The sequence below is a fragment of the Diprion similis genome, chromosome 2 (genome assembly GCF_021155765.1).
Source record: "Diprion similis isolate iyDipSimi1 chromosome 2, iyDipSimi1.1, whole genome shotgun sequence".
Classification (NCBI taxonomy): domain Eukaryota; kingdom Metazoa; phylum Arthropoda; class Insecta; order Hymenoptera; family Diprionidae; genus Diprion; species Diprion similis.
Window position 1 is genome coordinate 5202459 of NC_060106.1, and position 11332 is coordinate 5213790.

Consider the following 11332-nt stretch of genomic DNA (forward strand, 5'->3'; position numbering starts at 1 on the left):
GCTTACAGCGGCGTAAAAAATTCTGGCAGGTAAGTCATATATCTATGCCTATTGGACAAACGGTAAGGGATATTTTTTCCACCAAAACAGCTTAACGCTCGTGAAAAATAAAGGGCGGAAAACGAGAGAGCAGATTTGAGACATAAATTTCAAGCCAATTTATCAACTCTATACAGTAACTCGTCTAAAATCCCTGCAGCTATATATAGTACTATGTATACTGTAATGAAAGTATCTCTAAAGATGAAAAATTGTCTACGAAGTTGAAATTGCCTTGTGCGAAAAATGCCAAGCTTATATACAATATAAGACTAGTTGACAAGCTGGTGTATGAATATATAAGTAATAATTAATGTAAATTTTCGATAAAATAGGTATTTATTATAGGCTATATTCTCGCGTTAAATATTCTTTGCTCGACATGTCAACTTTTGTTTTTTACTATCAAACCGATTCAATTCGGTTGACGATTTGCCATATTGCCGTAATTACCAAGGATACGTAGGAATTTCAGCTTTCATTGCTACGTAATAAAATATACGATCGTGTATAATACATGAACAGGCGTAAAAAGTAAAAGTTGAATATTTTTCATTAAATACCTATAAAAACAAAAACTTCGTACTTTTCCCCTCGAATTTACTTTATCGGGAGTAAAAATTTTTGTTACCTCAATTGTTGTTAGCGCAATGAACATAATTTTCATGCCGAAAGTAATTTATTGTCGCTAACAAACTCGGCGTATATATGACATATATTTATTTCTAAAACAGAAAGCGAAAATACCCTGAATAATAACTCGACTGTGTCGCAGAAATAAATAGCTATTCATAAAAAATGAATTCAAAATTATCGCGCAAAATCAAAGGCTTTGAATTATTATAATTTTACTTAATAGTTTATCGATTTAATCCATACCCGGATATGATTAAACGATTTAAAATCACACGCATATTCGTCTAAATCCCAACGATAATGTATATTTACAAATATACAAACACGTCACAGATTTTATTTTATCAGCCAATTTCGAACGGTCGGATTATTTATTTACTACGATAAGCGTCGGCCGAGATTTGAACAGAAGTAATTTTCAGCACAAAGTGGTTAATCGCAGATTGTTCGTGAGAGTGAGTCACGCTCGTTGCGACGTTATCGACTCCATTAATTGAATAAGATGTATAATAACGTCGGCCTTGTTTATATCTTACGTTTTGCCAACGAATTTCGTTCTCCGACAGCAGGCAACAAATTTAAAGCTTAAGTGAAAACAATACAACAACGACTACAAGCAGGACAAATTGTTTTAGTTCGCGTGGTTATATTTCATATTTTCCGTAAATTGATGGACGACAAATTGTACGATATTATTTTGCATCGTGTAATAACGAGAATTTATACGTATCATATTGGAGATTTGCGACACAGTTGTTTTCGTCCTTAGCATATATACGTACAGCTCGAAGATACAGCGAGTGAAATATGACGAAAAAAAATTATGCAAAATATATGCGAAAGTATCCTTAGCCGTAAAATATATACACAAGTTGACAGGTATTTTTTTTTTTTTTTTTAATATTCAGTAATCGTTACCGTGCTTGAAAAAGAAACGTTCCACTCATTATATGCTATATATATCGTCGTTCAACGTCACTCGGATTCGTGAATGAGTCCTTTGAGATTTCGAAGATTAAAGTATCCGCGTGAATGGCGCGGAATGAATGAGAGTAAGTATAAAGAAAGAAAAAGAAAGAAAAAGAAAGAAGAAGATTTTGGCAGTTCAATCTGCACTTTTGTCTCAATGTCCAAACCTCGTCCTCGCTTTCATCCCTCCGGAGCTTTCACCATTTCGAGAGATTTTAATGTAAGAGCTTCAAGAACTTGCTATGCAACTACATTCAAGGGAAGATAATTACTTCGGATACAGAAAAGAAGCGCAATTAAGTAAAACCTTATTGCAAACTGAATGACAATCACTTTCACAGACAAGTTTTTTAGTGGCTGATCCTCGTTAACGCTACGCTAATTTACTACATAATGCAGTAATACGTAATATATGTGAAATACCTGCACGGTGTAAGCGGAAAACGTGAAAACAAGTCTTGACAAATGCACTTTCATTAGCACTAAAACTTTCCAGACTGCAGATTTGCTCGGTGAACAAAAGTCTGTTCGACGTGAATTCTAATATATTCTATACAGGCTTCACAGAGCTAAAGCCAGGCAATTCTAGGAAATACAGGGAAAAGCTTGGTGAAAATAGGGGCTTATTAGGGTTCTAATATTTTTTCACAGCACCGACCAAATAGAGCAAAATTAGACACACGCTTCCGTTATTTTCGTAGTTTCGAAATTTTTTCCACTGCGGGCGATGAATGATTTTGATGAAAAAAATGAAATGAAATATATTTTCAAAAAGGTGAAGAAAATACAGCCGGAATTACGTTTTTTGAATCAAGCATCAACGCGGGAGAAATTATTGATCTGCAACGCTCAACGACTCACTTTGGTGCCCGCGACTCAACGCCGTTTATAGATTAGATACTGCAATTAAATTAAATTTAATTGCCGTTACGTCTGCTCAGCTTGGCGTCCCCTGGAGGGTTACGCCTCCTCCGAGTATAATCGAGAGGAAAACCCGTTTGAGTTTGGATTCGTCCGTATTTAATGTATGCACTGAAGCCAACGTCACTTGCACGTTCATAATTGCTATCGGCGAATCGCGGAATTGCAATTGATGAATAGCAGTTCCACAGGTTTACACATTGAATTCACCCCGCACTAAAAGCGCCCATTATAAGGTACCACGAATTTCGAACCATATGCCACGTGGACATGACCCGGAAGTTTCTTCCTTTTTAAAAATCCACTCTAGTCAACGATTTAATTACAACCACATATAATTGATAGACGATAGTGAAAGCTATTTTAAATGGAAGTTTATCAAGCAGGAAACCACGCAGCGTGTCACGAGATAAGAGACTAAGAGACAACTTGGTCTCTTCTGGGTCTAGGATCGGTACTGGACTGCGGTCAGTTCGAATGGCGAAACGATGGACGCGTGACCTCACACTGTAACCTATTAATAGGCGCCAGGCGCAAATAGCGAAGAGTCAGCCAGCTAATCGTATAAAAAAACTGCTGAGCGTAAAATGGTCATGGTCGAGAAAAACTGATGCGGAATATTCTACCGAACCATGCAGGCACGACGTTCAGGCGAAAAATTGAGCGCTTTTGCAGGAGGTAGAGGGTGAGGATCGGTTGTTTTTTGAGGATGTTTCAAGGATGAGTTTGCGCAAATTTGCAGAACATGATAGTGCTGACGACGCTATAATAATTATAATTGATTCACCACCGCGTGTTGTTATCAAATTTGAATAATTTGATCGCTAAATTCTACTCGGCTCAAATAACACGAAACGTACGATTCAAGTCTAACGTTGAGTTTGTTCTGAAACGTTTCCTGTTATTCTTGGCTATTGAAATATCGCATTGTAGAGGGAATAACGTAATTTTCATGAAATTATTCTCTTCAGAGAATGAAATATCAATTTACACCGTGTTGACTTTAATGGTTTCTGGGTAGAGGAATGAATTTCATTTGAAATTCACATCGTGGATAAATGGAGTACGTTTTCCATGTGAAAAGAAAAGTACTTCAACGTCGACGATACTTTTGTCGAAATTCTTCTGAATTAGAAAAAAGACGTCCGCGTCAATTGAAAAGCTCGTCGAATAACCTGACAAAATTTCTTGAACGCGTGGCATAATTTCCTAAAAAAAATTCGGTAGTCATCCTAACACCGATGTATGACCATCCGTTGACCATGCGCAACAATTTGCAAAGTACGAGATAAATTATTCACAAGAGCATTAGAGTGACACGCTATGTTTAATTCAAGTTCTGATTCTGGTAGGTAAAGTGTTTCATTTTGGATCAAAAAATGACAACAGTTTTTGGGCAATTTACGGCAATATTGATTGGATACTAAAAATTTTCACCTATCGGTCATGTAACTACTAATTTCCTCCTTCTCCTGTACGTTTGTTAACTTTTCACAGACGATCGTTACACTGAAATGGTTTCTAACTCGAACCATTCGAGCTACCAGTGTTTCTATTGACGTGCGTCGATACACCTCCAATAATACCAATTGATCTAGGAATATTAATTCAGCTGGTTGGAATTCTACTTTTGAGGCACCGAACTCCAAAGAGAAAGATAATAATATGCTGTAATTATGTGAACAATGGTTTACATCGTTCAATTGTGTAAATAGAAATGGGATACCGCGTGTTCCCTGAATTATGCTCTTCACAGACCGGGAGATGATAACAGTTTTCGAGCAACAATTAGATACAGTATAGCGATGATAAAGGGATCTCATTACATAATTTGGGAATTGAAAAAGCATGGTCATTGCGCTGGGAGTGGGGCCGTTATCGCAGGATAATTGATTAAAATTGTCCTGTAAATTAGGGGTTCGAAACACTTTATTGCACAACAATTCTTTCATGCTTTTCCGTTTCCTCAATTAGATAATGAGATTCCTGTATGGTCGTTATACTGTATATAGTTATCACCCGAAAACTGTTACCCTCTCCCGATCTATCAGACATCCGGGAGAAGTATAAAGCGCTGGACTGTCCCGATTAGATAAAAGCGGAAAGAGCCCAGAACTGTACGAGTATAATCGACAAACTGATTTCGCAATCTCTCGCCTGCTCGTTAGTTTGTCAAAGCCAAGTTGAAGCTACAAGAAAAAACTTGTCCTCTCTTTTTTTGGCGGAAAATTGAAATAGTTGGAGACCTAAGCGTTGGTAAAAAACAGGGTTTCCAATCAGAAGAAACGTATTTCAACCTCCATAGTGCACTTCTAGCCATTTTCAAAACTTCGATTTTACCATAATTCTCAATTTCTAGGTCAAATAAAAATGCGAAATGTGAAACTTGAATTGCTTGCCCCTCCTGACTTACAAGCCATGGTCCAACAAAGGCAGTCAGTAATCTTCTCGACCATAGGTAATTGCGTATATTCACAGTCAGTAATGGAATCTACTTCGTATGCGTGTTCTGAAAATTTGATGTGCAAATTGCTATTCGCAAGGACTAATTACCCTCTTCTAACAAAATCGATCGTCCCGCCAAGTCTTCGTTCCAGTACCTAAATAAGACATACCTAGACATGTACCCTAGAACCAAGAAGATAAATAAATTTCTCGGAAAAGTAAGGGATGAAACGAGGCGTCTAATATGCATAAATTTGTAGAACGTCCAGCGATACACCCTGTGATTCATACTCGATCGCACATCGTCAGCATTCTCAAGTCTGCACTGCGACGAAGATAAGAGCGTTTATCGTCTCTGGCTTTAACGAAATCATACACCACGTAGGTACATGTATTCGACTGTATGTATATAACAACGTCTGCGGTCACTGGAAATCCGAAGCTTCGAGTAGCTTCGAAGTGCTGACCGAGTGTTCGAAGACTTCCGAATACCCAATTCGGATTTACTCATTGGACATGCGTGCGAAGACCCAATGAGTAATCAATACGCGATCAAGCTTCGCATTAGTGACACCGTAATTCCAAGGTGTTACCAACGCGTTTTCCCAACAACTTCAAAGAGGGATATTACGCACACGCGTAGGTATCTGCCTTATCGATCGGTGTAGAGTGGTGAAAAACTGGAGAAAATTGCGACGATTTAAGCATTAGCTTAACGCAGTGTGACTATTTCTCTCTTCATTTCTATGCAACGGCTCGAACAGGGAATAAACGATGGTGAATGCACCGGTAGCACCTTGTCCGCGAAGAACACGGGTCACGCTTGAAATTTCACGAGCGGTGATAAACTGAGTTTATTCTTTTCTCGAGAGGGGTAAAGAAAGTAACGAGTTTACTGCAAGAGGAAAAAGCGCCAACGCGGTCGTCGTCAGCTGCCCGGAAAATCGCTGATCGTTTCAACATACGTAGAAGCAGGTGCTGCAGCGAATGATGAATCGAATACTATATTCTACTACAGAGTGACCCACTGAGCGAGTAAAACCGGAATGTGACGTGATTTAATCCTAATTCTGTATTCGACACACGCATGCAGATACCAAAGGATCATTCGCGACAAAATATCAACTTCATATTTTATTTTCTCACCAATCCGAAATCGATAAACGAATTGGGCTGAACAAGTTGAAGAATATTGCAACTAAATCCTTACTGATAACGAATACCGTAAATGTCATATTTTTTGGTTTTTATCAGCGGGTTTTTCCAGTGGAACAGCTTATATAATATAGCAAAAAACAGCAGTAATATGAATCGACTGTAGGCTTGCATTACAGCAATTTACTCCCAAACTCAAGATACGTTTAAACAAGACGTAGATAAACGTTTTTCCGTACAGATTTTCTCGTCAAGATGACGGACAAAGATTTCGTCAATGGAAAAGAACGACCGATCCTGTGTAGATATAACACCTCGTTGGCAGTGATAATCGAGATTCACTTCGCTTGCCGTTTTTGCGATTCTCTCCGCGTATTTTTGTACGGGGCGTAATCCCTTCCCCCTTTTCGTTACCCCGTTGTAATCACTTAGTCGACTTTATCTCGGGTAGCCGGAAAACTAGCGGCCTTGAAATAGCCTATTTCATGGCTCGTTTCCCGCTTTTGTGGTCTATTCGACGAGCGGAGAAGGCTCTTCTCCTCATCGGTTGGATGCTGCTTCAATCCAATCTGATGCTCGCTACATGTATAGGCTGCATGGTTGAGAAACAGCCGCATCGTCAACCAGTTCAATCTCTGTTCCACGAACAGGATACTGGCACATCCATTTATGAGCTGGATTTTCACCGTTAAAATGGTGAAAAGAGGGGTTAAAGGTGATCTCAATGTACGCGTTGGCTTTGTTCTGGTTTAAATCTTATGTTGTACTTTTGAATCGTATTTTTTTTTTTTATTTTTTTTTCTCTTCATCACACGGTCAACTATTCCAAAAATATGGAAAGTCAGTATATAATAATATACAGGGTGAGATATTGATATGGGGTTGAAGTTATTAATATTTAGGAAACTTGGTTACTTTGCACTTTTAGGATTGTCTGAAATTGAGTAAACCATAGATAAACAAACATACTCGTAACTTGAAACGCCAATTTGTGGAAAATCGTGTTAAAATTGCACCGCAATGAACTATTCTCTGATGTTTCGTTACGTTATTGACGTCTGTATGGAATTACCGAACATTGAGCCTCACGCGTGCATCGTATGTTTGTTTATTTCTCGTTTAGGTCAACTTTGCACGATGTGTTAGCTTTTGTGAATATGCATGAACGGGGATTTAATTAGTGACAGGATATTCTTGAAGAAACAACAACGCCTCGTTGAATTTGCAAAGACGAATTTTGCGCGTGCGAAACTTTGAATCTCAATTTCTGGAAAGTTAAATAACGTTCCAACGTATGATTTTCAGACTAATTTGCAAACCGCGATTTTCCGAAGGTCTGAAATAACGGGGTATTCAAAAAACTATTATATATGTTCCATTTAGCAAAACTAACGATAAATGTCGGGAAATTCTATGATGGGTTTTACAAAGAGTATAAGATAAATTTCACGTCGACAAAACATTCGGAATAATATTCATATTTTCACATCAAGAATCAAACATCATTTTTGAAAATAACATTCACGTAGATAAATAAAGTGATTTTTTAAATAATTTGTTCTTAAAATCACTATTTGCACTGCAACTTCTATTCTTTCAATCACAAAGCGTGTGAACTTCATAACTTCATGAGTGAAAAAAAAAAAACAAAAAAAAAAAAAAAAACAAACAAGCAAACAAAGTGAGACCTAAGATTATGAACAACTATAACCTATATATCATCAATTTGCAAGGCTAAATACGATTTCACGTAAATTTGTCATAAAAGACTGGCCAAGGCTGCAAACTCCGGATGTTGAATGACTAATTAAGCGTAACAGTGTGGGTAACATGAAGAATTCATCCGGTCCACGCAGACGTAAATCGGATCCATCAGTGGACCATGATATCGGGACAAAAAGTGGGACAACGGGCGTAGTTTTACACTCCGTTGGTCGAGTAGCGAAGCCTGTTGAGGTTAGGACGAGTTCAGCCAAGTCTCGTTTTGCTGTCGCGTTGTTGGATCGTTCGTACCTCACTCAAAGCTTGGGAGACTATCATTACTTGTAATTCTGAGGAGTGAGACGGGCCGAGGAATAGAAAGAGAAAGATGGGGCAAGAGAGAGCGGAGAGAATGAGGATACGGACAACGAAACCAGGCGCAGCTCAACCGCCGCCATGTTTTCAGTACCAATTTCTCTCTCTCTCTCTCTAGGCAGGCGAACCATTCCCGAACTTTGGCTACCTTCCAAAGATTAATGATCCCATTCTGTTTTACCACAATCTTTCGATGAGTTTACTTTTATTTTATCTTCCCGGTCAACTTAAAGGTGACCTTGCATCAAGCGGCTGGTAAAATCTTTATACTAATTTACGCATCGCGCGATAGTGAAGGACAAAGAATTCTCTCGGCCATCTTCGGTGCAAAGCTTCTTATCGATCAAGCTTTACGTCTCGATCACACCAATGGATATAGCGAGGATTATGGTAACCCTTCGAAGCGTGCACGTCATTCCGCCATATTGGATAAAGCAATTTTTAATTAAAAAGTTTCAAACTTCTTTACAAATAAAACAGAGTGAAGATAAACAGCACATGTGTGTGCTGTTCTTCTGGCCGTGTAACTTCACACGCTTGAAAGAGTCGAAAGTCCAAGTCCGAAGTAACTTTTAGTTGAAGTGTAAAGTAAAACTGATATCCTGAACGTTACTAAAGACTGTTTGGATAGCGGATCTACAGGAGCCAGGACTATGTTTGGCAGGATACGTGGTTTTTCGGATAATCTTCTTTGGTAGTTCGAATTAAACAAAATGATGTTAACTTGATTGATTCAAGAACTAGACTTTGAGAATATTGAAGATCCGTAAGACCGCTGAATGGGGTGAAGGTAGCGTTTCTGGTAGAACTATCACTTTTTCGATTACGAGGATTATCCCAACAACGCAACGCTTCGACTATCCGAATAGCTCGAGTATCTAATTGATTTATTTGCATATTTAAACTATCCGACTAATATGAGTAGTTCGGATTCCTACGCGAGGTTCGTGTTAATATAATTGTACTACAATACCTGAAGGTGCTTTGATCCAAATACCAATTTTTGAACAATAAAGTGTGAATAAAGATTGAATGTCAATTTCCTGGATAAAGAATTTTATAAATACAACCACGAATTGTTCATTTACCGTATCTAGTTGTCCCTGAAATAATTTTACTAAAAACAACTGTCACGTAGGTAAATGTCAACGAGTTTTAGTTGCCAGACCTAAACGTCGTTTGGCAATAAATTTCAGTCACGAACTTGGCTCGAGATGCAGTAAGAATTATACGAGCGAATAATTCGGACCTATCTACCTCATAGGATGAAGAGTTGGTGGTGGTGGTTATTAGAAAATGGGAGAGACCCTGACCCGACGAACATCAATTTTTTAGTATATATAACCTAAGCCTAGGGAATAGCCGAAGGCGAGGAGCGTTATACCAGCGAAAAGTAGCTTATGTACGTATATATATATATATAGGTGTTGGTTAGAAAATTACAATTTCCATAACCCGTTCCTTCGGTTGTGTAATTCGCTTCGAAGTGACAAGCCGGTGTCACGCAAGCCGTATTGCGATGATGGAACGCGTGTGGCACAGTCGGCTTTACGCCGATCAGTCGACATGATAAGAACCGCAGACTATTATCCTTGTAATCGTTACACGGGAAATCATTTTCATCGCACTGACGTCCGTCTAAAGTACGGTGCAGTAGTTGACAGTGATTGTATCCTTGTCGGTATAAGTTGAAAAAATAATTAATAATATACATTAACGTTGGACGGTTCGAAGTTCATTCACAAAGGTGTTGAAGAGCTGGTATTCCTATATTATTACTATGTACGTATCCTGCAATACCACAATAGCACGCTATTACGGATACCGTTGACTTATCGGATCGTGCATTTGAGACCTGTTTAAAAATCGATCGAAAAATTACGCGTAAGGCTGGTTTTGCACGTGCAGAAAACAGCTGGACGCAGCAACGGAAAAATGCTTTTATTGGCTGCTTGTTACGCACGTGGTGGGAGAGGGACTTCCGCTGCATGCAGCAAAACCAACTATTGTAGAAAGTAGATTTATTTCTACTTCAAGCAGCAATTTTCATGTACAACAAGTAGAATTTTACTTTGGATTTTTGATGCAGAATCTGAAAACGAAGGAACGGGGAACAGTGTAACTATATAGGAAGTCTGCCAGGACTCCCCTAGCTTTATACTGTAGCTAATTCGATCCATTTCCAAGACGCTGCAACAAAGATGGCGTACAATGTTGTTGTACCTACGTACCTACTCAAAGTTATCGTCTTAAATTATACTTGCAATTCATTACGTGAGAAAATTCCTTCCTTCAGCTTTAAATATTTATCTCTGCTAATTGCATTCCCGGGTAGAAATACTTCGAAAAAGGTATATAACTTACAGTGTCAGTTTGGTTTTATTGGACTATTATTCATGAATCTCAAGAATTCCGTAAATATGCAAAAAAGTATACATCAAGTTTCTAATACCTATAAGCGAGTGGAAGCTGGGAAACTTCATGTTTTTTGTTTAGACATTTTTATTATACCTCACCTGAGTTCTGATAATCTAAAAATCTTTCAAACACGTAACATAATTATCGGATAAAATGTTTATTTCTTCCTTATGGTTTTTCTTGATAGGTATTGAAATTTCGTATCGATGTAATCAAGGCAACTTTAAAAACTATTTCTAACGCCCAAGAGTTACCACGAGAATCGAGAAAATGTCATGAATATATTTTAACATAACGATCAGCGCTGCGGCAGGTATAATTTCAAGGTTGATAATAAAATACCCAACACATCGAATGTACAAAATTCAAAATGTCCAAGGTTTCGAAAACCAGTAATCAACAGATCGATGAAGAACATATTTGCAAAAGACTATATCGTTAATCCTCGACGATTTGTTTGCACTACATGTAACATATTTACTCATCATTAAAAGTCAGCTTGTAGTTAAAAACGAAACAAGTTCAAGGATAATTGCAACCATTAACACGACATTTACCAAGTATTTACTTTTACTGGTTCAAGACATGTGTCTGCCTATTTTTCCTACTCGACTCGCATCAGCGAAGCGGAAATTGTTGCTGAAAAAAAAATTTTAAAAAACAAAAAAAGACC

The 11332-nt window shown here is 38.1% G+C and overlaps 1 protein-coding gene across 2 annotated transcripts in view; it reads right to left on the reverse strand.

Annotated features, from left to right (window-relative positions):
* Nucleotides 1–11332, reverse strand: part of LOC124411963 (beta-1,4-N-acetylgalactosaminyltransferase bre-4-like) — a 57492-nt gene that overhangs the window by 45301 nt on the left and 859 nt on the right. Inside the window, exon 1 of one of the 2 annotated variants that reach the window (XM_046891557.1) lies at nt 2506–2707. The exons of the other annotated variant lie outside the window; for it this stretch is intronic. The gene's annotated coding sequence lies outside the window, so the exon portion shown is untranslated. Of the gene's footprint in view, nt 1–2505; nt 2708–11332 lie in introns of those variants that run through there. 2 annotated transcript variants of the gene reach the window in all.